The following is a 22,922-nucleotide window of genomic DNA, read 5'->3' as shown; positions in this document are numbered from 1 at the left end:
TAAATATGTTTTTTTAAGCTGTGGGATTGCAGTTTTTTGAACGCGGAAGTGAGCTTCACTTCTCAGACCGACAACTGCCCCCTTGGATAATATGTATTTCTGGTTGAATAAAACTACATGAAATTGATTGCGTATCCCTCTTTTATATTGCCTTTATTCGTAACCGTTTTATAAAAGCAATATCACTCCAGTCCGTGGTATATGCACTGTCCCTCCGCTTCGCGTCGGGCCGAACAACGCCCCTTAGCCTTGGTATAATGAGCATATACCACGGCCTGTCGTGATATATTGCTTAAATATATATATATATATATATAGTATATATATATATATATATATATATATAGTATATATATATGTGTGTGTGTGTGTGTGTGTGTCATTTGCTAGTTAAGGATTAGTATGCATAACAATAATATTTAATTGATTATAATATAAATTCAAATCCTGTTACTCTGCTGTTTCTTCCACCCAATCAGAGCCTCCAAAAATGACTTTGCTGTTGGTGCCAAGTGAAGACAAACAGGCCCTGATCTGCACAATTGAGGCTGAAAGTGGGACATTGGATCCACTGAAATGGAAAATGAATGATGGCGATTTGTCCAACAGTATTCAAAGTCCCATCCAAACGTGTGGAGAGTCACAGTTAGCTATAAGTGTCCTGCAGATCAGTCAGGATGACTGGAACAAAAACCAAGTTTACACCTGTGAGGCTACATACATCAAGAAACAGTTTATAAGAAAGATCTCAAAAGGTATGGTTGGTGCAAATTATTACTATTATAAAATAGTCTATTCAAGATGTTGTCAGCCCTGCGATAGACTGGCGACCTGTCCAGGGTGTACCCCACCTCTCGCCCGAAGTTAGCTGAGATAGGCTCCAGCTCACCCGTGACCCTAGTGCAGGATAAGCGGTATAGAAAATGAATGAATGAAAAAGATGCTGACAAAGCTGATGTGATAGAAATATGTTTTTTCTGATCTGATGAATGTAAGAAAATATTTGTGATCTACTTTTCTTTTTTGCTCTTCTGTAGCTTCTATCACAGTGACACTGAAACAGCCAAGTGCCACAACTATATTTAACAACAACGAAGCACAGCTTGAATGTGTCATCACTGGAGAAGACAAGGCCATAGTCGACAACACTGAAATCACATGGCAAATTAATGGAGAAAATGTTACCAGCAGCGCTGTTACTGTTGGTGCAACAGATCCTGAAGGCGGGCAGTTTAGCAAGACCAGCAAGATGACTCGTAGCATTGTAGAGTGGCTGACAGTCAACAAAGTACGCTGTTCTGCTGTAAGAAAAGATAGTACACCAGTTACTCAAGATCTGAATGTCCTCAAAGGAAGTAAGTTAATGAGTGTCAACAGCGAACTTATACAATCTAACATGCTATAATTATAAAGCAAGTGTATAGTGTAGTTTGTTTATGAGAGATTCCAATTAACAAAGTGTCTCTTTCAGATGGGAGCGAGCCAAAAGTGACAGTGCACATCCTCCCAGAGGAATTCACTGGCCAAGGAATGTCAGCTGAGGTCTCGTTGGTGTGTCTGGTCTCCAGTCCTGTGCAGCAAGATTACTACATTGCATGGTCAGAACATGTTGGACAAAAAAAACCCAACTATGTTGATGGTGTCAACTTTCTGCCACAAAAGACCAAAGATGGCTACTTAGTTACAAGTGTTTACACCATCAGCAAGACAAAGTGGGATGAAAATTACCAATTCTACTGCAATGTCTGGCCTGCCGGCAGAAATGAGCCCATGAGACCAAAGGGAGTGTCCAAGGCCATGGGTAACTCAATTGAATGTTGAAAATAGTGGTGTTTTGTGTTAATATGACTGTTTGTGTGCGTGCTCCCTGACACGGTAACCTGTCATCAATTTTTGTGATTGAATTTAATGTTAACGTATCAATTTAGTTTTCTTTGTCCTCTAACTGTGTTTGTCTAACAGCTTGAGAAGTGTTCTGTATGTTTCAAAGAAATTTTACATGGAAACTTTTCTATTATATGTTCACGAATGTCTTAAATATTTTCCAACAAGATGGATGGCGATGCACAAAGGATCATGTTGGACGAGTAGTTTTTACTGGACGCTCACAGTACTATCCTGCACTTTATTTGTCAGATGTTAGAAAATGTTTATGACCTTCTTCTTTTTTTGCTCCTTTGTAGCTTCTATTAAGGTGATGCTGAAACAACCAAATGCCAAAACTATATTTAAAAATAACCAAGCAGAGCTTGAATGTGTCATAACTGGAGAAGACAATACCGTAGTCGATAACACTGAAATCACATGGCAAATTAATGAAGGAAATGTGAACAGGGCTGTTGCTGTTGGTGCAACAGAGCCTGAAGGCAGTCACTTCAGCAAGACCAGCACGATGACTCTTAGCGCTGAAGAGTGGCTGACAGTCGACAAAGTACGCTGTTCTGCTTTAAGAAAAGATAGTACACCAGTTATTCAAGATCTGAATGTCCTCAAAGGAAGTAAGTTAATGAGTATCAACAGCCAACTCATACAATCTAACATGCTACAATTATAAAACAAGTGTACACTTTCTATATGACAGACTCCAACTAACAAAGTGTCTTTTTCAGATGGGAGTGAGCCAAAAGTAACAGTTCACATCCTCCCAGAGGAATTCATTGGCCAAGAAAATTCAGCTGAGGTCACACTGGTGTGTTTGGTATTGAGTCCTGTGCAGGATTACTACATTGCATGGTCAGAACATTTTGGAAATACAACAATCAACTATGATGATGGTGTCAACTTTCCACCTCAAAAGACCAAAAATGGGAACTACTTAGTTACAAGTGTTTACAGCATCAACAAGACAAAGTGGGATGGAAATAACCAGTTCTACTGCAATGTCTGGCCTGCCGGCAGAAATCAGCCCATGAGACCAAAGGGAGTGTCCAAGGCCATGGGTAACTCAATTGAATGTTGAAAATAGTGGATTCAGCTATAAATGTGGTGTTTTGTGCTTATGTGTCACTCTGTCTCTGTGTGTGTACTCCCTGACACGGGAACCTGTCATCAATCTTTGTGATTGCAGAAATTAGAGTCAACTTGTCTCTTTAGTTGTGTGTGTCCTCTGTGTTTGTCTAACGGCTTGAGAAGTGTGCTGTGTGTTTTAAATAAATGTTGCTAAATGTTGCATGGAGACTCGTTTGTTACATGTTCATGTTCATGGATCACTTCAATACCCCCCCCCCCCCCCCCCCCAAAAAAATAAAAATAATAATAATAATAATAATAATAATGATGAATTAATAAAAAAAGAACATAACACACAAAGTATCACATTTGTTAACACACGCAGCACATACAGAACACATCAATGCACAAAGACTAACCACCTATACGTTCCTTTTCTTAGATTGTCTCTCAGAACAGAGTTTTTCTCTGAGCTACACAAACGATGATGGTGAAGAGGACGAGTTCAGCAGTCTGTGGTCCACAACCTCCTCCTTCATATTTCTCTTCATATCCTCTCTCTTCTTTAACGTAATATTCAGCCTGGTCAAGGTAAACATGTAGGCTTTTTTCTACATGTCACTGAGTCTTTCAACTTTCACAAACAAAACTGTGCAGGAGAAGAAACGATCCTGCATTAGTCTTGTAAAACAAATGATTACATCTTAATTACAAGTTAGGCAGAATACACAAAGGCTTAGTGATGAAAACCCAAATTTCTAATTGACTGTCACCAGTAGAAAAACATTAACTGGCACAAAATCATTATTGCTGATTAGTGTATTGCTCTAACTAATTTTGTTGGCAACAAAATAAAATTACAACAATGATATAAACATGATTTTAAGGGTTTATTGTGTTTATTTTGGAGTAACCCAGTTACATTGTAAAGAGGGGTGAAATTAATCATTGTCGGGGCATTAGGTGTTGTTTTTTTTTGTTTTTTTGGAGCATTCTTGCCTTTAATTGACATGATAGCAGAGAGAGACAGAAAAGTGGGGATATAGACTGGGAGAATGACAAGCAGTACAGATTGGGAATTGATCCGGCGATCACTGAATTGAGCATTGCCAACACAGGATGTACTGTTAGCCACCATCGAGGGCCCTGTGCATTTGGGGCCGGATTTACTAAAGCCGCGTTTCCACTACATGGTACCGGCTCGACTCGACTCGACTCGACTCGGCTCTGGTACCAGGTACTATTCTAGAGAGCGTTTCCATTACAGGATAGTACCGGCTTTAGAGTAGCCGGTCGTCATAGCGACCGCGGCGCTTAACAAAATAAAACGAAACTATAAACAGAATTTTCCCCGTGGTTATGCCACATTTTTACCTTAATTAAAAAGCTCCGGAGTAATTTGATAGTTAACTACATGACTTGTGACTTGTTACGAGTGAGAGCGGAGGCTCTCTGCCTTCACCTGGCCTCTCACGGCTGAAAACGAAGCTTGCAACATCCGTTACCTGGCCGCAGCCCCCCGGTGTCCCAGCTCTCCTCTCCTCTCTGCTGCACCGCCACACAAACCAGCTCCGTAACTGTAAGCCTTTGTTTTTGACAGCTAAGACTTCATATACACATCGTAACATCCTATGTGTTATATAAAGTTATCCACCGCTCCGTATTGATTTTTCGCCGGCTTCGTTGTCAACAAACCCACATGGCCAGACGGGGAGGGGCGGGGCGGACAGCGACAGCGGAAAAGCGACCGGACTTGCATAGTTTGTTCATTTTAAAACATTTATTTATTGAAATGTGGTGATATCTGATGACCCGCGGCCACCGGTGACGACTCTCTGACCACTCTCTGACCAATCAGCGGTCCGCAATGTTTACACGTCACATTTTAGTACCGCTTCAGCTGTTTTGGAACCGCGGCTGAGCAGGTACTAAAAAAATAGTACCGGGTACCAGATTCCAGGTACTTTTACGTAGTGGAAACGCAAAAAGGCCGAGTCGAGTCGAGTCGAGTCGAGCCGGTACCATGTAGTGGAAACGCGCCATAAGATCCCAGATAACGGGCGCTATATTGTTTGCGCCCTCTAAAATATTGCGTGTTTGGTTAGTGCACGCAAAACAGGTGATCTACTAAGAGTAACCCGCTAAATGAAAACACGTGCAAACCGCAATATGTAAATGAGGGTTTTGCGCGTGATAATCGTTTCCGCCATGGAGAGAGTGGACAGAGAGCTGGACGGTCGAAGGGACAGAATGATATTTGATCCGATGCAGACAATGACAGCATGTGTGTTCATCTCTCTCGCGCTCTGTTTAGATAAATAAACACAAATCGCTACAGGGCCCAACTCGTCATATAGTGACGAACAGGCAGCAGCTGCAGCGACAATCACACACCTATAACGTGTGTGTGTGTGTGCCGCCCATGATCCAGTGGATTAATAGAGAGCTCAGGTGGGACACACGGATCTAAACGCTCTGACCACTGACCAGAGGGATCAAAGGCGAGTGAAGGCAGCGGTGACGTCTCTCAGTCCGGGACCGGGACTGAGAGACGGAGCTGAGCAAACAGGTACTGGAGAGGGAGGAGAGGAGAGGAAAAGAGAGGAGCAGACGTGCCCCGTGCGTAACGGCGCGTAAAAGACTTTGAACACGGCTGAAAAACTGTTAGAGAATTACCCAGACGTGAGGAAATGCAGAGATGTAAGATCATGGGGCTCTGACAGGTATCAAACCAATAAACGCATAAGTTTTGGCAAAGTTGTATCAGTTAGTACATGGTTTTCAGACGTGGTAAATAAAGAAGCAAAAACAGCCACCGCAATCTCTTCCTGGTTTGGTAAATCACATTGCCCTCGCTAAATAAATCGATTTGCATCTACTCCTCCCAGTATTTTGCGTGTTCTGGCAGAAACGCCCATATTTACATATTCATCAAGGCAAACACGCTAATGGCGCATTTCCACTAGCACGGCTCGGCTCGGTACGGCTCGGCACGGCACGGCTCGGCTCGGTTTGGTTGTGTTTCCATTACAACTGAGTATCACTAGTACCGCCGTGACGTCATTTACACGTCGCCGAGCAACGCTCTAAACTCTGTAAATATATAACTTTAGCAACATTTGAATCATTTTCAGGCGAGAAAGTAGTCGTTTAGATCCCCACCGTGTTGAAAATCTGACAAAATACCAGCTGTTTACAATTTTGTTTCAACGAAGTCGGCGTTACTAAAGCTAGCCGTAGTGAGCAACGCACTTCCGGTTATTTTCACAAAATAAAATACCCGTTGCCTTTTATCATAAGGAAAGCCATTACGATAGAATTGGTGCTTTTACTTTGAAAACAGGAAGTGAACCTACCCTCGCTGTAGCTTTAAACCGCCGTTTTGACTGCTCTCTCGTCCCGTTAACGGCATTTAACCGTTCAATATGCGTTACCGGAGAGTCTTGCCAGCTCTGAGATCGGCCTGGTTCATTGTAAAACATTTATTTATTGATGTAAATGTGGTGTTTTCTGTGTGTACAGACCCCAAGGCAGTGCTGCTCTTCTGTCTAACCACAAACAAACTTCTGCTACAGCCACAATTGTTAGATTTCATCAATGAGACCAACATTTAAGAGTTTAACCAGCCGGTGGTAAACCTCTAAAAGCCATCGGGGAAGTTAATTAGCGGTCTGTTCTCCTCGGGGTGACGGTGGTAGGCGGGCCGGTGGAGCACGTCAGGAGCCGGGCTGCTGCCTCTGTGATGAACCGGGTCGCTGCTCGGACCTGGAGCTTCACACTCGAAAAACATCGGGGCAAACTTCTAAACAGCCGTCGTTTGGATAAACTAACCGCACATGGGGATCTAAACAGTTACTTTCTCGCATGAAAAAATATTAAAACTTAATAAAGTCACGTAATAACAGAGCCAGTCTCAATATTAGAAATTATCTGGTAATAACAGGCTTCAGGCTTCAGCAGGAACATTTCTGTTGTCGGTCGTCGCTTCCAGTGACGACACTCATCGGCCAATCAGTGGAAGGCAGTCGGCTGACGTCACGTTTTAGTAACGCTTCGGCTCGCTTGGAACCAGGGCTGAGGTGATACCAAAAATGTACCCGGTTGCAGGTACTGCGTGCTAGTGGAAACACGCAATAGCGCGCCGAGCCGTGCCGTACCGAGCCGAACCGTGCTAGTGGAAATGCGCCATAAATGGATCGCACGTGCTATTCTGCCCGTGTGAGAGACGCAATCCTCGGTGCGTCCGGTTAGTAGATCAGGTTCCACGTGTGTTTGCGCGTGCAATCACGTTTGCACACGTTTTAATACACGCAAACCTTTAGTAAATCCGGCCCTAAGTGTTTTAAGCAGAGTGTAATTGCACAAACCAGCACAACTGTGACATAAATTAGCAGCAGATGAAAGGGCATCACCAACGACAGAAAATGTGTTTCTTCATGTCTTTGAAAATGGCAAAATAATAATAATAATAATAATCTATAAAGGAATCAGACAAATGAAGGTATATTCTTAAAACAATTTGTTTTGTTCTGTTTTCAGATTAAACGAGAATAAAGGATCACATGGATACAAAGTTAAGACTTAATTTGTTTGTTTGTTATTCTGTTGATCTCTTCTTCTTTTTTATCTTCATAATTCATTCATTCATCAATGTACATTGATATACAGTATAATGATGTATATTTCCTAAGTTAAATTCTAATGAAAAACCTTGAAAAGAAATAACTAAATGACAATTATTTAATTCTCCATATTGCTCATACATTATAATGTATTTTTCTTTCATTTCTTTGTTTCTTGTAAAATATTAACTCCTGTATTAACTTTATATTAACTTCTTTGTTATAAATAAGAAATTGTTATACTGTAGGAGAAAAAAGACATTTCCTGTATATGGGTTTACATTTAATAGTTTGCCTTAATAAAGGTTTCATACTTTTCATGTTTGGTCATTTTGTTCATAGTGTTTATTTTCATCAGTAAAACAACCAATATGATGCTTAAAATAGTTACAATTCCGACGGTCAGATTATGATTGAATGAATAAATAAATGAGTATGAATATAAGAAAGAGTGGTGCAGCCTTTGAAGGTTTTGTTTTCATTTCAGTCCCATCAGAGGGATCTAATAATATCTGAAAGAAAACCATGCAGGTCAACGAGTCGTGAATGTGTGATATCAGTTAAGCTCTGAGACTTTTTCAGTTCCCTGATGTTTCTGAAGATATAATTTTTAGAGAGGCACTTCCCTGTCCGTCTGCACCTCTGGGACCACAGCTGCAGACGTGAAACTTTGTAGAAACTGTCAAAACTAAAAATAAATTTCCTCGAAACAACAGGCTTGTCTCTTTGTGTATAGATTTGCATATCAGCATCCAGGTGTGATGTTCACATGCACACATCAGATACAGTATTAAAAAGTAGCAACATAGTAGTAAATAACACTGAAATCACAGAATCTTATCACATCTTTGCAAAATGTGGTTTTTGCAAAGTGTGATTATACTACTTTACATTTTTCACCACACAAACATTCCAATAAGACTCAAGAAGTTTACTGTCACATACGGTTAAAAACCACACAAAGAAATTCTTACTTGCATTGCCTCCCTTCAGCTTACAAAGAGATAAGTAAAAAAGGATAAGTAATGAATAGAAGAAAAAGACAAAGAACACACAGAAAATCACACACCTGAATTGAGCGTAAAGTGCATAATGCAGGAATGCATGGGTGTCTAAGTGCATGGAAGTCAGTGAATGTCGGTGAATGTGTGAGGCTGCATGGATGCTGTGGTCGGAGTTGACCAGTTCATGAGTCTCATGGCTTGTGGGAAAAAACTGTCAGTCAGTCTTGTGGTCCTTGATTTCAAACTCCTGAAGCGCCTCCCTGAGAAAAGCATAGTGAACAGGGTGTGCTGAGGGTGTATTGTCCTTGATTATGTTGCGGGCCCTTCTGAAGACCCTGCTGGTGTAAACATCCTGTAGAGAGGGAGAGGGCTGCTGGGGAGATGTACTGAGTGTTTTTTATGACACACCCGAGAGCGTATCTTTCCTCTCCAGTGCACTTTCCGTCTAATTGTTTTAACGCAGAATGAACTCAATTTTTTATAATGCTTTTAAAAATATTCACAATATATTAATATAATTTGGCAAGGTGAAGAGGGCCTGGGCGGGCTTCGAACCCCAGACTCCCGGCCGGGTAAGAGTCATGCACGCTAACCACTTGGCCAAAGGGACATCCCTTTGGCCACGTAGCCAGGGCGCATGATCAATTGGAGGCATAGTGACAGGACCTGTCAACTGTCGCAATAAGACAAAACAAGAGCTTTTTAACCTTCAATTCTTCATATCTCCATTATTTACATGCCCAAACTTTCATTAAGAAAATGAAAAAAAGGAGAGAGACTTTTCATGATTATTATGGTACTGTGACAAATGACAATGACAACAGTGGTGGTACTTCTCTGGAGCAGTGAAGCACATGGCTTATACTCTGGATCGATTAAATATTGTAGCAGAATGAGCAGTAAAAAGCTTGAACCTTGTGTCCTTGACTGTAACTCATGTAAGGTTTTACATCTTGAATCGGTGAACACATGATGTAAAAACCAAAGCTCAGTCATAGCACTGGTGAAATACATACACACAACAGTACCCCTCCGTGTGTACACAGCTACACACTGTCTGTGTCTATTTTGTTGCACATGGCAGCTGGTTAATGTAGGTGAGAAAAGTGACTGAAGACTGCCATCTGTTTGGGGCTAATCTAAGATCTAATCTATGTGGATTGATGCAAACTGTGCGTGCTGCGTTCAAAACACTGTAGATCTGATGCCGGAGCTGGACCGTAACGGAAATGTACAGATTGACAAGCATGGGACTGATTTAAAACAAACCCTAATGTGCTCTTTTCTTGTATCTGCTCAGCACAAGACAGGAGGAGCTAACAGAAGATGAATACACACAGAGATGTTGATGAATAGATCATTATTCCTGTTTCATTTTATTCAAGTTGATGAACTAGATTATCATCAATAAGCAAACTGTAGCCATTTTTCAGGTGTGTTAAAAGTCCTCTAAGCGCTGTTATGCACGACGCACGCCTCTCCTCCGGTGCGCTGGTCAAGAACAGGTTTGGGTTTATGTCTATTTTGGGGGGGTAAACTCTGATGCACCAAACATTGTCTCCATCTTTTCTAATCATTTTTGTGAAGTTATATTGACACTTTGATGAGTTCTGACTTTTTGGACACTTTTGGATACTATTATAGAATGTTGGAAATAAAGATCCTCGATCACAACCGGCCCTGTTACTACCCCTGAGGCTGCTGTGGAAAAATATTAGATACAAAGTTACTCTATAGATCTGTCACAGAAAATTTTATAGAGCATGGAACTGCTGCTACAGTGAATACTGAGATCAGTATGCTAATATGCTAACAATGGCAAGACTGATGTTAATGTTTAACAACTATTTCCCAAAATGTTTTAGTTTTTACTTTTGATAATAAATCTTGTCTAGTGTGCGCTGGAAGTTTTTTGAATTTTTACTGTGATTTATCCACCAACTGGCACCTAGAAAAAGCACATAGTTACTTTGCTTGGGACTTATAAACTTTACCTATAGCCTATTTTTTCAATTACATCATAGACATTAACTCCCTGTCTAGCTGGAACTGTTGAGTAAAAATGTATAGCCTATATTCTTTTTAGTGTCAAACATTCCCATTATCAGTTCATGCAGAGTAATTTATATTCTCAAATCAAATAGTGACAACTGAGTGTTTATTCTTGTGTTCTACAAAAACACCTTTGTCATAATGTCACTTAATACTAATTCGGCTCAATCTACTTAATCTGGTTGTGTGAGGTCTCTGCTGCAGGATCTGGAATTGACAGGAGGGTCTGACAAAGAGGAAGTTCACTAACCGTTGGCAAACACAAAATTTTATATAAGCCAGACCACAGGAACTGAATATCTCAAGGGAAATGGTTTATAAATACCACAGTGGAAACTGCTATGTCAGTGAAACATGTTTATGTTTCTACATTAAGGGGAAAAACATATGTATTTGTATTAGGATCAGATTGTAATGTATGACCGTGATGGCTACTTTGACTACTGGGGGAAAGGGACACAAGTCACTGTGACTTCTGGTGAGTAACAATCAATCTACTTATAATTGAATTATTTACAGGTTTACTATCACATTAGATTTTTCTTAAATTGTACTTAAACTAGGATGCAGTCTGCAGAAAAGAAAGAGTAGATCAGGTCAAACCTGAGGAATACACAACAATTTCTGTAGTTTATTAGTTAATTAGATAATACAAACTGTAAAATATTTTTTGCACTGATGCACTATTGAAATCTATCACTGTGACTACTACTTTGACTACTGGGGAAAAGGAACAATGGTGACTGTCACATCAGGTAAAATAATCTTTACTTTATCTTCATATGAAAAATGTAATATTTCCATTGTTTAATGCGGCATATTGGCATCAAAGTGGCATCAAAAGCCCTTTACGGCTAGTTTTTGCATGTTGAATGTGTTAACATACTACACTGTGACGATGCTTTTGACTACTGGGGAAAAGGCACATTGGTCATCATGGTAAGGGCAGATATTTGGGAACAGGTTTTTGTATGTAGTGAGTAATGATTTGCTGGACTGTTACTATGCTTTTAACTACTGGGGAAAAGGAACTATGGTCACAGTCACTTCAGGTATGTCAATTTGTTCTTTCTGATATGAAAATTAAATTACAAATGATTTCAGAAAAATTGATATTACCACTTTCATGTAGTCAGATTGGTCAATAATCAGACAGCCAACAGCTGACAAAGAATTTGACAAAAGTCTAAAACAAAATTGGTTGTTAGTTATGTACAGGTTGTTAGTTCAGATATTTATTTCTCTTTGGTTTTAACAATTGTTCAAACCAAACTCTGGCATGAAGTAATGGGTTACTAGAGTAATGAGTTTTTGTGACAAGTGTGAATTGACTCTCTTAACTGTGACAACTGGGCTTTCAACTACTGGGGGAAAGGCACAATGGTAACTGTGTCATCAGGTAAGATTTATACCATTTAAAATGCACAGTTTCAGAATGTGAAGTGTCTTGTTTAAGTTATATTGAAACTTCTCGTTATCTTAAGTCTCAGTTCAAGAGGGAATAGGTTTTACACAATATATATGGTAAAAAGTCAAACAGTGATAATCTCAGTAGAACACAATGATTTATAACATTCATGGCTGATGCGTTTTAGGTCATTTCAATGGATTTTATAAGATTTGTATTAAATAAATTTATGGTAGACTTTTTGCACTCGGCAGTAGCAGCTGTAGCCTTTTTATACTAAGAGCTAAGTAGATTCAGCACTGTGCTACTACGGTGCTTTTGACTACTGGGGAAAGGGTACAATGGTAACCGTTTCATCAGGTAAGAACACTTTTTATCTCATACAAAATTGCTGAATTCGAACAAAAATGATACATTTTTTGCCAGAAAATGCCATCAACTCACTTGATGAATCTTCACTGACTTTACACCTTCCTTCTTTCAAATTCAAAAACGTATTAATGAATATTGTCAAAGTTATGCATTGAAAGTATTTCACCAATTTGTATCTAGAATAACACAATATTGCCACAATTTATATTGTTGAGGGAGGTTAATCTTGGCACAACAAAAAACTTCTAAATAAATGGGATAGAGAAACATAAAGCTCTTTGTATGGAGGTTACTTAAAGCAGAAGTAAGTGATATATTTGTGTTAATATAAGTCTTAAATAGTTATATCTTCCGACAGCAATCACTTACATAGAGTGTTTGGTCTGAAACACGGGTCTGTCAGTCACTCTGCTCTGCTCTGAGCCGAAGAGAAAACATTTATCGTATCCTACAGTTTTTATCCAATGAGGAGAGAGAACGGCATGCAGGGCTGTGTGTGCAGCCAAGGAACGCCGTGAATGTGGCGACGTAGGGACGAGGACTGTTATGTTGCGTTCAAGGAAACTCGTATTTTTCCGACCGTGAAGTGGTACCAGTTCGATCTGGTACGAGTTCACCGGTCGGAAGTTACGAGTGGCCGTTATAGTGACTTTCACCGGTAAAACAGGTCGGAAAAACACGAGTGGGTTGCCTGAAACGCTACAACGTCGTAAGTTGTGACTTGAAGCTGTAATTTACGATTTCAAAAGCCTGCCTGGAACGCAGCATTAGCGAAAACGACCGGACCACTTACTTCTGCTTTAAAACTTCATCTTCCAACATTTTGAAGGTAATGTCTTACATGCTGAGCGTTGTTCCACGAATCATGGCTCAGTTCACGTCTGTCTGTTTTAACCGATGAAAAATTCCCCATGTATGTCACATTCATGTTTTTGGTTCTTTAATCCCATCTTTCTTGTTTCTTTCTTAGCCACGGCAACTGCACCAACTGTGTATCCCGTGATGGCATGTGGTTCAGGGACTGGAGACATGATTACTTTTGGCTGCCTTGCCACCGGCTTCACACCGTCATCACTGACTTTCTCATGGAAAAAAAATGATGCTGCCTTCACGGACTTCATTCAGTACCCAGCAGTACAGAAAAACAACGTCTACACAGGAGTCAGTCAAATCCGAGTAAGGACAGAGGACTGGAATGATATCAATACTTTCAAGTGTATTGCAACTCATCCAGCAGGATCGAGAGAAAAAGCCATCCCGCACCCAAGTAAGACCTTTGCTAAGGCTTATATGATTCCCTTTTTAATTGTTGGTTGGAGTTGTTTTACATTGTAGAGCTGTTGGCATATTTTAAATTTCTGCAAAAATGTTTAAATCTCAAAATGAAATGTATTAATGAGACAACAATGCAAGGGTAGGTTTGTAATAGTAACTGATAATTGGTAACTGTAATACTGATAACACAGAAAAAGAGGTACAATGCAGTTGGAGACAGTAAATTAATAAATAAATTACATCTAATCGAGCACTAATATGATATGAGAATGAGGATATGTAGATACTTTACTTAGAATTATGCTTTGTAGAAGATCTACTGTAATTCAAGTTGTTAATCATCACACTTATCATATTTCTACAAAATGTCATGGGATCATTCAATCAACACAGAATATATGTGTTTCAGAAAAGATCCCTGTATATCTTCTGTTTAGCAATAGCCTATTTATTCCCTCACATCATGATATTTCCTCTCTGAAGTCTGTCTATATATTTATAAAACGGAAAGGTGAAATCCGCCTATCTGATTGGTTGTTAACCGTGGTATATTGATACCACCATAGATATATAAACGTAGATGCCGCGTTCTATATCTGGCGATACGTCAGCGGGGCCGCCATATTGTGCAGGACACAGAACGTCTAAAGCCTGTGAATATTCTCATTTGTCCAGGTCATTTGTCCAGGTCCAAGAGGCTTCATCAGTCTGATGCGTACATGAACTGATGAAGCCTCTTGGATGAGAGGTGAAACGTCTTCCTAGACAAAATAACCAAGTCCAGTTGCGTTTGATTTAAATTTATTTGGGAATATCTACAGGACTACAGCTCTAGGTCACTGAATTGATAGACTACACTACAGTTTGGTCATTTCAATTTGCGTGTCTGTGTGTTTTCCTTTTTTATTTTTTATATAATATTAATTTATATGCGGATCAAGAGTGAGCGAGTGAGCAAGCGCGAGAGAAACAGCAGATGCGCACCAGATGCAGATGCAGGTTAGATGTTGATTTTGTATAGGGACTTTGTTGCACCCAAACATTAAGCATATCACCGTGGTGCGTCTTGAAATCCCTCTTTGTCCAAAGCGGGAGATGACAGAAAGAGTCTGAGAACTACTTAATTGAAGCTACATTGTTGCGAGTTGGCTCCGGCGTACAGGAAGCTCTGCGCCGTGCTCACTGTTTCAGCTGCTTCTAGGATAATGTAGTTAACGTCCCCAGCGTAAATGACGTCTGTGAATAGATTTAATCAAAATCTGGGGTTACAACCATGGTTACAACGTTTAGAACGTCAGTCCTTTAGAACTTATGCCCTGCACAACATGGCGGCCAGCAGACGCATGGTGGCGCTGTTCGGCAGTATGGAACGCGGCATCTATGTTTCTATATCTATGGATACCACGGCTACTATTCTAAAACCTCATCACAGCATAGGCTATCACTCCGCGTCAGGCACGTATGACTGGTATGAATGGAAGTTGTTGTCATGTATCCATGACAACGGACTGTTGCAGTCCGTAGCAAATACAGCTGATGTTTTTACGATGTTAAAAAACGGACTAAAGTAGTTGAATTCACATGTTTAAGGTTAACTCTCACCTCTGGGGAGGGTTAACAATGGTAGAGGGGATTGAGCAGTGACTTTCACCTGAAAAAATGCGGAGGAAAAGACGAGCTGCAGAGCTAACTTGGAGCTAACGTCTGGAGAGGTGGGACTATTTTTTCACAGTGAGGCTATTTTATTCGATAATATCATAGACTGTAAAAAGAATGGACGTAGCACCCGTGACGTCACCCATTGGTTTGGGGGAGTCTGTTTTGTGCCGCTACTACGAGGGTTTGAACCGCGCCATGTTGGATTTGACTTGCCATATTTGGAGCGGTGCGGCCGTTGGCCGGCCGAGGGCCCGCCCACTGGCCTCGTAGCAGCGGTCTCCGGACCTGTCACTCAACGTTTCCGCGCACTGATTGGCCAGAACTTTAAACCTAATAATAGTAAAATGGTAGAGTTTTTAAAAAAAATCACCCCCCTCAGAGTGTGTGCGGGGGTAGAAACTATCGGTTGAGACCAAAAAAATAAAATGTACCAGGCTGTAAATATGTTTTTTTAAGCTGTAAAATCGGCTATTTTAACATGGGGCTCAATTGGAGTTGCTCCCTTCTGGAGCCAGCCCCCAGCGACAGCCGAGGGGATTGCAGTTTTTTGAACGCGGAAGTGAGCTTCACTTCTCAGACCGACAACTGCCCCCTTGGATAATATGTATTTCTGGTTGAATAAAACTACATGAAATTGATTGCGTATCCCTCTTTTATATTGCCTTTATTCGTAACCGTTTTATAGAAGCAATATCACTCCAGTCCGTGGTATATGCACTGTCCCTCCGCTTCGCGTCGGGCCGAACAACGCCCCTTAGCCTTGGTATAATGAGCATATACCACGGCCTGTCGTGATATATTGCTTAAATATATATATATATATATATCACTGATTCTTGAGAGTCGGGACAAAACACGTTCTGAAAAACTTTTTTTGAAAATGTACACTATATTGATTAGAGTTATATATTCATGTAGATAAAGATCTGTTCTATTTAACCATGTAAAGGTGCAGGCTGAAGGTTGAAAAACATTTTTAACAAATTCACATGTTTACCATAAGGACTTGATTTGTGTCAACTCCGTCAGACACACTAAAGGTATATAATTATATAATTATAATAGCCTAACAAGAATCTTAAGTTCTGATGTATGTTTTAATAGTGTTTAGTTACTCTGATATGCAATAAAAAGTAAGATATAAACTTAAGGTTTAATTTCACACTGTTATGAATACACAGATTTCTAAAAATTAGCATTTTCAAACTTTATCTTTTATTTTGCCACTATAGAAAAAAATACTAAAGTGAATAAGACACAAGAGGATGTAGATCTGATGATCCTCTATTACTTAAATAACAAAAACTGAAGAAAGAATTATTTGTTTCCCCAAAAAATTACAAAAACATGTATCTGACGGTGCTGATGAAGAGCTGACGGAGCTGACGGAGTTGACAAAATTGTATTTGCATTTCTGATCAATGAGCAAAAGCTTTTTTAAACAGATGGAAGTGACACTAAATTAAGAAATAGCAATCCCTTGTCTTACTGAACATATTTTTTAATTTGACTATAATAAACAAAACTGTAAATACACCATTTCAAACTATAACAAATTGCACTTCTTCATTTTGTACTCCGAAGCCCTTCTATAATGTCACATTATCTAGCATTTGATTGGAAGATGTGTCTGTTTTGTACAAATCTGCCACAGATAACACTGTACTGCATATATGACACTAATGATGGTGGAAAGGCAGGGTTTTGCACACTGTCCGAGTCAAAGAGACTGGATGCTGTGGCATTCTGGACACAGATCCTATGGATCATGTCTTAAAATATATCAAGACAAAATTACCACAGGTGCACTTTTGGTCTGATGGTCCAAGTAAACTGATTTGAAAAAGCAACACTGAACTTCTTCCCTGCTCTATAAGAAGTGTGTATATTTTAAATAGTGAAAACTACACACTGTACCTTTAAAATTTTACATCAATCAATAAATCAAACATGTAGACAAGTGCTATATATAACACATGTGCTGGAAAGTCATTCAATAATAAGCAGATAGAAAAGAGAAGATAATTATTCAATAAGCAGACCACAGTCTGGCCGTGCTCTACAAATCATAAGTATATTGTAAAATATGTAATTGTATGCTATATACCTACATTAATGTGCAGATAAACCCCTAAAATAACATTCTATTCCTTTACTATATTTGAAAAAAGTATAATATTAGCACATTTAAGCAGTTACTGGTGGATTTGTCAACTCCGTCAGCTTACATGTCAACTCCGTCAGACAGAAAACCTGACGGAGTTGACTCTGACGGAGTTGACGAAATGGCATGTTTTTTTCCTTCTGAAGAAAAAAGCACTGCAGCTAGCTAGCTATTTTTTTGGCTATTTCTAGCTGTCTCCATAATCTCAATAAAATACTTTCATTGAGTCCACTATGGTTTAAAAAAAGTATCATAAGGGAGAGATGGTGTTGACATGCTCCGGCTGTGACCATAGGAAAATTGACATTGTTCATCTAAAATATCAAAAAATGTCAACTTTACCAGACCATGTGTGGTATTGAAGCATTTACCACAGCCAGGAGAATGAAAAGGGTTCATCAGGGGATAGCTGGCCATGCTATTGCCTGATTTAATGAGGTTTATGGAAAAATCTGACGGAGTTGACGGAAACAGAGGACACAACTTTGATGGGCAGATTTCTGTAGAAAATATTTTTAGATGTTCATGGCATGCATTGTTTTATACATTTATAACCCTTATCTTTGATTTGATATAAATGTTTTCACAATTGTAGAGGTTTTTAAAGTTTTTTGGGGCTGGTGAATATTGTGACCTATTGCTGAGGACAGGAGAAATAACATGGGCCGTCTGACCACTGGTCATATAATTAAACAAATATCCCCCAAAAAAGGACTTATCTATGCTAAAACATAACATCAGTATTCACAATTCATTTAGATCTAACTTTGTGAGTATGTCAATCATTATTAATTCCTTTATTTTTGATATAAATAAGACTTTTCTATGTGGGACATGTTTTGTCCCGACTCTCAAGAATCAGTGATATATATATATATATAGTATATATATATGTGTGTGTGTGTGTGTGTGTGTGTCATTTGCTAGTTAAGGATTAGTATGCATAACAATAATATTTAATTGATTATAATATAAATTCAAATCCTGTTACTCTGCTGTTTCTTCCACCCAATCAGAGCCTCCAAAAATGACTTTGCTGTTGGTGCCAAGTGAAGACAAACAGGCCCTGATCTGCACAATTGAGGCTGAAAGTGGGACATTGGATCCACTGAAATGGAAAATGAATGATGCCGATTTGTCCAACAGTATTCAAAGTCCCATCCAAACGTGTGGAGAGTCACAGTCAGCTATAAGTGTCCTGCAGATCAGTCAGGATGACTGGAACAAAAACCAAGTTTACACCTGTGAGGCTACATACATCAAGAAACAGTTTATAAGAAAGATCTCAAAAGGTATGGTTGGTGCAAATTATTACTATTATAAAATAGTCTATTCAAGATGTTGTCAGCCCTGCGATAGACTGGCGACCTGTCCAGGGTGTACCCCACCTCTCGCCCGAAGTTAGCTGAGATAGGCTCCAGCTCACCCGTGACCCTAGTGCAGGATAAGCGGTATAGAAAATGAATGAATGAAAAAGATGCTGACAAAGCTGATGTGATAGAAATATGTTTTTTCTGATCTGATGAATGTAAGAAAATATTTGTGATCTACTTTTCTTTTTTGCTCTTCTGTAGCTTCTATCACAGTGACACTGAAACAGCCAAGTGCCACAACTATATTTAACAACAACGAAGCACAGCTTGAATGTGTCATCACTGGAGAAGACAAGGCCATAGTCGACAACACTGAAATCACATGGCAAATTAATGGAGAAAATGTTACCAGCAGCGCTGTTACTGTTGGTGCAACAGATCCTGAAGGCGGGCAGTTTAGCAAGACCAGCAAGATGACTCGTAGCATTGTAGAGTGGCTGACAGTCAACAAAGTACGCTGTTCTGCTGTAAGAAAAGATAGTACACCAGTTACTCAAGATCTGAATGTCCTCAAAGGAAGTAAGTTAATGAGTGTCAACAGCGAACTTATACAATCTAACATGCTATAATTATAAAGCAAGTGTATAGTGTAGTTTGTTTATGAGAGATTCCAATTAACAAAGTGTCTCTTTCAGATGGGAGCGAGCCAAAAGTGACAGTGCACATCCTCCCAGAGGAATTCACTGGCCAAGGAATGTCAGCTGAGGTCTCATTGGTGTGTCTGGTCTCCAGTCCTGTGCAGCAAGATTACTACATTGCATGGTCAGAACATGTTGGACAAAAAAAAACCAATTATGTTGATGGTGTCAACTTTCTGCCACAAAAGACCAAAGATGGCTACTTAGTTACAAGTGTTTACACCATCAGCAAGACAAAGTGGGATGAAAATTACCAATTCTACTGCAATGTCTGGCCTGCCGGCAGAGATGAGCCCATGAGACCAAAGGGAGTGTCCAAGGCCATGGGTAACTCAATTGAATTTTGAAAATAGTGGATTCAGCTGTAAATGTGGTGTTTTGTGTTAATGTGACCATTGTGTGTGTGCTCCCTGACACGGTAACCTGTCATCAATTTTTGTGATTGAATTTAATGTTAACGTATCAATTTAGTTTTCTTTGTCCTCTAACTGTGTTTGTCTAACAGCTTGAGAAGTTTTCTGTGTGTTTCAAAGAAATTTTACATGGAAACTTTTCTATTACATGTTCACGAATGTCTTAAATATTTTCCAACAAATTAGAAGGCAAAGCACAAAGGATCACGTTGGACGAGTAGTTGTCACTGAACGCTCACAGTACTATCCTGCACTTTATTTGTCAGATGTTAGAAAATGTTTGTGACCTTCTTCTTTTTTTGCTCCTTTGTAGCTTCTATTAAGGTGATGCTGAAACAACCAAATGCCAAAACTATATTTAAAAATAACCAAGCAGAGCTTGAATGTGTCATAACTGGAGAAGACAATACCGTAGTCGATAACACTGAAATCACATGGCAAATTAATGAAGGAAATGTGAACAGGGCTGTTGCTGTTGGTGCAACAGAGCCTGAAGGCAGTCAGTTCAGCAAGACCAGCACGATGACTCTTAGCGCTGAAGAGTGGCTGACAGTCAACAAAGTACGCTGTTCTGCTTTAAGAAAAGATAGTACACCAGTTACTCAAGATCTGACTGTCCTCAAAGGAGGTAAGTTAATGAGTGTCAACAGCCAACTCATACAGTCTAACATGCTACAATTATAAAACAATTGTACACTTTCTATATGACAGACTCCAACTAACAAAGTGTCTTTTTCAGATGGGAGTGAGCCAAAAGTAACAGTTCACATCCTCCCAGAGGAATTCATTGGCCAAGAAAATTCAGCTGAGGTCACACTGGTGTGTTTGGTATTGAGTCCTGTGCAGGATTACTACATTGCATGGTCAGAACATTTTGGAAATACAACAATCAACTATGATGATGGTGTCAACTTTCCACCTCAAAAGACCAAAAATGGAAACTACTTAGTTACAAGTGTTTACAGCATCAACAAGACAAAGTGGGATGGAAATAACCAGTTCTACTGCAATGTCTGGCCTGCCGGCAGAAATCAGTCCATGACATCAAATGGAGTGTCCAAGGCCATGGGTAACTCAATTGAATGTTGAAAATAGTGGATTCAGCTATAAATGTGGTGTTTTGTGCTTATGTGTCACTCTGTCTCTGTGTGTGTACTCCCTGACACGGGAACCTGTCATCAATCTTTGTGATTGCAGAAATTAGAGTCAACTTGTCTCTTTAGTTGTGTGTGTCCTCTGTGTTTGTCTAACGGCTTGAGAAGTGTGCTGTGTGTTTTAAATAAATGTTGCTAAATGTTGCATGGAGACTCGTTTGTTACATGTTCATGTTCATGGATCACTTCAATACCCCCCCCCCAAAAAAAAAAAAAATAATAATAATAATAAAAATAATAATAATAATAAATAAATAAATAATTTTAAAAAAGAAGAACAAACATAACACACAAAGTATCACATTTGTTAACACACGCAGCACATACAGTACACATCAATGCACAAAGACTAACCACCTATACGTTCCTTTTCTTAGATTGCCTCTCAAAACAGAGTTTTTCTCTGAGCTACACAAACGATGATGGTGAAGAGGACGAGTTCAGCAGTCTGTGGTCCACAACCTCCTCCTTCATATTTCTCTTCATATCCTCTCTCTTTTTTAACGTAATATTCAGCCTGGTCAAGGTAAACATGTAGGCTTTTTTCTACATGTCACTGAGTCTTTCAACTTTCACAAACAAAACTGTGCAGGAGAAGAAACGATCCTGCATTAGTCTTGTAAAACAAATGATTACATCTTAATTACAAGTTAGGCAGAATACACAAAGGCTTAGGATGAAAACCCAAATTTCTAATTGACTGTCACCAGTAGAAAAACATTAATTGGCACAAAATCATTATTGCTGATTAGTGTATTGCTCTATATTTTGTTGGCAACAAAATAAAATTACAACAATGACATAAAACATTTTAAGGGTTTATTGTGTTTATTTTCGAGTAACCCAGTTACATAGTAAAGAGGGGTGAAATTAATCACTGTCAGGGCATTAGGTGTTGTTGTTTTTTTTGGAGCATTCTTGCCTTTAATTGACATGATAGCAGAGAGAGACAGAAAAGTGGGGAGATAGACTGGGAGAATGACAAGCAGTACAGATTGGGAATTGATCCGGCGATCACTGAATTGAGCATTGCCTACACAGGATGTACTGTTAGCCACCATCGAGGGCCCTGTGCATTAAGTATTTTAAGCAGAGTGTAATTGCACAAACCAGCACAACTGTGACATAAATTAGCAGCAGAAGAAAGGGCATCACCAACGACAGAAAATGTGTTTCTTCATGTCTTTGAAAATGACATCTTGGCAAAAAAAAAAAATCTATAAAGGAATCCACTCACAGAGAGTTACAAAGTGTCACTGCATGAGGATACATTTTTTGTGCACGTTTCTGAAAAATGTCACTGAAGTGAAACAGTCTGTGAACAATGTCTGTTTTAGACAAATGAAGGTATATTCTTAAAACAATTTGTTTTGTTCTGTTTTCAGATGAAACGAGAATAAAGGATCACATGGATACAAAGTTAAGACTTAATTTGTTTGTTTGTTATTCTGTTGATCTCTTCTTCTTTTTTATCTTCATAATTCATTCATTCATCAATGCACATATACAGTATAATTATGTATATTTCCTAAGTTAAATTCTAATGAAAAACCTTGAAAAGAAAGAACTAAATGACAATTATTTAATTCTCCATATTGCTCGTACATTATAATGTATTTTTCTTTCATTTCTTTGTTTCTTGTAAAATATTAACTCCTGTATTAACTTTATATTAACTTCTTTGTTATAAATAAGAAATTGTTATACTGTAGGAGAAAAAAGACATCTCCTGTATATGGGTTTACATTTAATAGTTTGCCTTAATAAAGGTTTCATACTTTTCATGTTTGGTCATTTTGTTCATAGTTTTTATTTTCATCAGTAAAACAACCAATATGA

General features: G+C 39.1%; 2 gene segments (V, D, J or C); both read left to right on the top strand.

Moving 5' to 3' along the window:
* Positions 1 to 22,922, top strand: part of LOC310990210 (immunoglobulin mu heavy chain-like) — a 107,394-nt gene that overhangs the window by 61,213 nt on the left and 23,259 nt on the right.
* Positions 11,336 to 19,863, top strand: LOC310989742 (Ig mu chain C region-like). The segment is given in 5 exons: positions 11,336 to 11,382; positions 13,378 to 13,674; positions 18,522 to 18,797; positions 19,080 to 19,397; positions 19,514 to 19,863.

Source organism: Trachurus trachurus (genome assembly GCF_905171665.1).
Source record: "Trachurus trachurus genome assembly, chromosome: 8".
NCBI classification, from domain to species: domain Eukaryota; kingdom Metazoa; phylum Chordata; class Actinopteri; order Carangiformes; family Carangidae; genus Trachurus; species Trachurus trachurus.
This window is presented reverse-complemented; position numbering and strand designations above follow the sequence as displayed.